General features: G+C 41.5%; 1 non-coding gene across 1 annotated transcript; it reads left to right on the top strand.

Annotated features, from left to right (window-relative positions):
* The first annotated feature begins 5,234 nt into the window (after nucleotides 1-5,234).
* LOC115868897 lies at nucleotides 5,235-5,360 on the top strand. The gene has a single exon (XR_004045858.1). It is a non-coding gene; the product is annotated as a small Cajal body-specific RNA 24 (non-coding RNA).
* The last annotated feature ends 218 nt before the right edge of the window (nucleotides 5,361-5,578 follow it).

Here is a 5,578-nt window from a genome sequence, read left to right as displayed (position 1 = left end):
AAGCCCCAAACTTCTTCCACTGCAGTGGCCAACAGGAAATGTGCAGAGTTCACAATGGGAGAAAAAGGTCTCCGCAAGGCCCTGAAGCCTGTCCAGCAGAAAGCAGGGGCATCTGCTGTTATGGCAGCTGTCATGCTAAGTAGGCATTTCTTGTTAGACCTCAGTTAAGAATCATGAATACCATAAATCCTCTTTGGTGACACTTAAAAAAATAATCTATTGTATTTACTAACAAAGCGTTATTTTAATTAATTATATTTCTTCTTAAAGAGAAAGACATTCTTTAGATGTAAGGATGAGGGGCAGGATATGAGCGACCAGTACTATGCGTAGGATAAAGCATTATGATGTGAAAGAAACAGTTGAAGTTTCAAAAGTCTATCAGTCCAGATGCATACCCCACAAGTCCAAATATATTTGAATGTAAAGAACACAGCACTGAATATAGAGAATTATTTCATATATTGGTGGTGCTGTTGGGTAAACATAGGACTGATAAGTGCAAGGTTGGCAGTTCAAACTCATTAGCTGCTCTGTGGAAGAAATATGGGCTATCTGGTCCTGTAAAGGGTGACAGCCTGGAAATCCCATAAAGGGTCATCGTGAGTTGCAATCTACTCAATGGCAGTGGGTTTGGTTTGGTTGACTGCTTCTCCTAGTGGGACTCTTGCTTTTTGAACCAGACTTAGAAGAGGTACTAGTCATAATTTATATCCACCATAATGAAAAATACCTGCAGTGCAACGGATTATTTCATATGGCTCTTTCAGCTACAGTCTCTGTAACTCCCACTGAAAGATTTTTCGTTTTTTCCATGCTGGGTCTAGTAAAAGAAGGTGGGAGAAGATGCTCCTAAATGATATGATTCAATTGTGAGTGATTGTTAACAATGTTCATTGTGCTTGCCATCCTGCTAGGTATAAAATGAGCCATATTAGAGTCATGAAGGGAGGATTTATTACCATGAAGAATGAAGAATGAGGAATGGAATGTGTCCTTTGGGCATTCGAACCTCTTTACCTTAGGGACAGAAGGGTGTGACACTAGAGGAGAGGCAGCAAGAACCAAGAACCAGCCATGAAGCAGAGCAATGGACTGCCTAGGCTACAAAGCAAGTAAAGCTGAGTGCTTTGGTGTAGGAGGATGGCTTGTGGAGTAAGATGCCTCCAGGTACTTAATTGGGGGAGCTAAACTTGCTGACCCACTGAGCCAATTGCTTTTAGGCTAAGGTATTATGATGGAGTGCTCTTTGGGAATTTATCAGCAGTGCTAAATGAGCTTTGTACCATAGCTTGAGCAAGGCAGAGGCCAAGTAAAGGGGTAGAGGATCAGACAGAGACTGGCTTGTGGGCATGTCTGGGAAGAGTGTAACCTCACTAATGTGCTATGAAATTTCTGAACTGGAATTGTAATCTGTTAATTTACATAATAACCCCATAATCATGATTATAATCTGAGAGTTCTGTGGCCGTTGCACATTAGTTTTCCAATGCAAAAGAGAAGCAGAGTGCCTTGTGAGGGATGGTTGATGTCTGAATTGACAAGAAGTTCAGAGGGTGGTAGCAAGTCTGATCCTGTCGCCTAGGCATCTGCCGTGGGCAACTGAAGATGGTGATTCTCCTCGTGAAGTCAGTCGTGTTTTCTCAGGACTTGAGGCCATGTTCACAGTCATTGTAAGCGATGCCTTGAACTCTACCAGTAAATCAACCAACAAACAAGTCGCCCCATAAGAATGCACGACTGGAGGTGCTCTTGATTTTTCAGTAAGGTCTGCTATTTTTGATTTGTATAGGAAGATACATTTAAGAGTACTGCTACTAGGGGTCCATTTCACATATTAAATCAAACCCATTGCCACTGAGTCAATTCTGACTCACGGAAACCCGATGTGGTGTTTTTGACATTGCAAATCACTGTTTATTAATAGTTTCGCTGAGATAGAGTTAGCAGATGGTATAGTTTGAGTGTTCAATCGTATTAAGAAGGGTTGTGCACAATCAGCACAATCAACTTTGGAACATGTTCTTCCTTCTTGGACCCATTGTAGTTGACTCCCTATTATCTCCCCTCTCCTTCGGTGCCCCTAGGTCAGTGACTATATTCAAATTTCCACCATCATGACTTCCTTGTACAAAAAAACATACAAAGACAAAACTCAAAAAAGAACCCAGTAGCAATGACCAAATAAAATAGCAAAAAGCCTCAATTGAAGTACCCCTCATTTTAAGTAAAACTGACAGTCACATTTCCCCTTCTGTGTTCATTAGGGGGCTGGCCGATTCCTCTGGGAGGATTGTTACTATTCAAACTGGGAATCAGTATATGCCTGCTTCTCATCAGTTGATCTAGAGAATGAGGTTTGTATTAGAGAGCAATCTGGAAACTATTTTTGTTTTTAGGTCCCACTGACTCAATTTTTGTCTTTTAGAAATCCAAGTGACATAGGAGAACTACCCCATCGTTTTCTAGGTTTCCCGTTTTCTGGGAGCAGCTCTATTGGTCTTTCTCCCTTAAAGCTGCTTGCGGGGTTTGAAAGAATCAGTCTTTGAGTAGCCACCTGTAAGTGGTGCACTTAAAAGTCACGCCGTTAGCGCTCCTTGTTGGTGTTCTCAGGTGAGGCCGGGAAGCCAGTGAGAACAGGGAGATTGCTCTGGAGGAGTCAGTGGCAAAATCCTCTCAAAAATTTAGACAGGTGCTTCTTAAATTTGTGTGCCTAAGAGTCACTTGGTGTACTTGTTAAAAATGCAGATTCATAGACTCCAGCCCCCAGTGATTTTGATTGGGAAGGTCGAAAGTGGGTACGAGGAAATGCTGTTATGAAGACGGTCTCTCATGTAATTAGGATGAGCTGCTCCAAGTTATGTTTTATGAAGACCCTATTTTGACCTGTATGATAATACTTCCCAGATTCCATTTTGAATAATAACACAAAATACACATAGTTTGTATCTCTGGATAGTGGTAGTATTTTTAAAATCATAATAAAACAAGAAAAACAGAATGATTTAGTTATGAAAAATTCAAATATTGCAACTGCAGAATGATAGTTTATATTATAATGAATATGGAATAGTGTAAATTCAGAAAATATTCTTATTAAAACTTAATAAAATATAGATAATTAACCTTCTCCATAAAAGTGATCAGGTCTCAGAAACAAACTCATTAGTCCTCACATGTTCGTAATTTGTAGGCTATTGCTGAGCTGCAGCCGTTAATGTACTACTTTATAGGATCAAATAAGGAACCCTGATGGTGAAGCAAGTTACCCATTGGGCTGCCGACAGCCAGGTCAGCATTTCTACTCCACTTTAGGAAGAAAGAGGAGGCACTTCGGGAGAAATATGAGGTTTTCTACTCCCATAAATATTGACAGGTTCAGAAACTCCAAAGGGAGGCTCCCCTTTTCCCCTCCAGTTCCTTTGAGTCAGACGCAACTCACCAACACAGAATCTGTTATCACTGACTCCGCAGTCCCGTGGCCAACCATGAGATGCTCCAAGTCAACTTCCGTTCAGTGTGCTTAAGAACTTTTGATCAATAAGTGTGATAGGCAATTCATGATCAACCTAGTCATGTGTTGCTTTTACTCCCTTTGCATGAAAACTGTATCTAAGTTAAAAAATAGGCTAAGACTAAGAGAAAACTTAAATGTCGGTACAGTTTTCACGTGAAGTCATGTAAAGAATTGGCAGAAAGATTATTAGCTAGAGGGTGCAGTGCCTATCCCATTACCTCAGAGCCGACAAACCCTTTTCCTTCACGCTCAGGCAGGCCCCGTTCATTGATCATGCCACTCCCACGAGCTCAGTTGGTGCTACTTCACCATTCCTCTCAGTAAAAATCATCATGCATCCAGCCTCTGTCTCTGTCTCTGCAACTGTGTACCTATCGGCGTCATCCATTGACCTATTGGGCTAGTACTGGGGTAGTCAGTGATGGATTCTGACAAACGTCAACTGGCCACACCACTTTGTATACCTGGTTGTCCAATGCCTATTCTTGCTGGATACTTTCTGGTGGCAATAATATTGACTACCCAAAATGTTCACACTTTGTTCCCATCCCCATACTGTTCATCCATATGCAACTAACCAAGGTTATTTGTGGACTACAACCTTTGACCTTGACTCAGGTCTTACTATTTAGTTGTTTTTTTTTTCCTTCCTGGGACATATGGTCATATGGCCAGGAATTCTCTACTTCTGGTTACTCTAGAAATGTGTACATTTTCCATTTCTTCTTCCAGTGCTTAGAAGCTCTGATGGCACAGTGGGTGATATATTAAAAAATCCAGTTTGCAATTACAGGTGATTCCTATCAGTATTTCTCGCCCTCCCCCCAACCCCCCAACTTCTTACCAGACCCATGCAGGGAAAGGTCAGGAGTTTAAACCCACCAGTTACATGGGAGAAAGATAAGGTTTTCTGCTCCTATAAAAAGATCTATAGCCTCAGAAACTCACAGCGACAGTTCTACTCTGCCCTATAGCATCAATATGAGCCAGATTGAATTTTTCTTTCTTAAAAAAATCATTTTGTTGGGGGCTCTTACAGCTCTTATCATAATCCACATGTCAAGCATATTTATACATATGTTGCCATCATCATTTTCAAAACATATTCTTTCAACTTGAACCTTTGGTATCAGGTCACCCCCACCCCACCCCCGACACAAACACAATGAACCCTTGATAATTGATAAATTAGGACTTTTTTCATGTCTTACACCAACCGCTGTCTCCCTTCATCCACGTTTATGTTGTTTGTCCCCCTGGGAGGGGGTTAGATGTCGATCACTGTCATCAGTTTCAATGAATTCATAATTCTCTGCTGCAGTTGGCATGTCCTTGTTCTAAGAATCCCAGGGGCCTGAGTTGTGATTCCCCCTCTTAGTTCTTCCTATAAACTCTACATTGCATCTTTCCCCACCACTGAGCCCTACAACTTCACAGGATCTGCTAAATGCTATGACTCAAAATGCTTCCACCATGGCACCAACCTGCTGAAGAGTCCTGTCATTCCTAGCCCCATTCAATGCTGGGAGCCTTCCATGACTCTTGAGAGAGAGGGCTCTGTCTGGAACTATCCCCATGAATCCCACTCTTAATGCCAATAACACTGTCTTCATGTCCTTTCTTTTCTTTCTTTGGGTTCTAATATCCATTGCAATGGCGACATAGAAATCTAGACAGAATTCATGATTAACGAGTTGATTAAGGAAGTTAACTGGAGTGGACATTTATTCTTATTCAGTTTCTTCTCAAGGTGAAGATAAATATAAATATCCTAGAGAAATATAGTAGCTTTCTGTTCACCCTTTGCAAGTAAAAAGGGTGGATTATTCCACTACTGACACACACAAAAAAAAAGTTAACTGGTTGCAATGCCAGTGAGAATGACTGAAGGTGGGTGCTGGCCAGGAGGTGTTACAAAGTTCAGGTCTGCGAATAAATGCCCAAAGGAGCACACTGCTTTATGGTCAGCCTCAACCCAAAGGCATTCAGTTCAAGCTTTGTGGGTCAGCAAACCCAGCTCCCTGAATTTAGTATTCAGAAGCACTCCACTCTGCAAGTCAG

Source organism: Echinops telfairi, unplaced genomic scaffold (assembly GCF_000313985.2).
Source record: "Echinops telfairi isolate 266 unplaced genomic scaffold, ASM31398v2 ScPeMD7_18;HRSCAF=68, whole genome shotgun sequence".
NCBI classification, from domain to species: Eukaryota; Metazoa; Chordata; class Mammalia; order Afrosoricida; family Tenrecidae; genus Echinops; species Echinops telfairi.
This window is presented reverse-complemented; position numbering and strand designations above follow the sequence as displayed.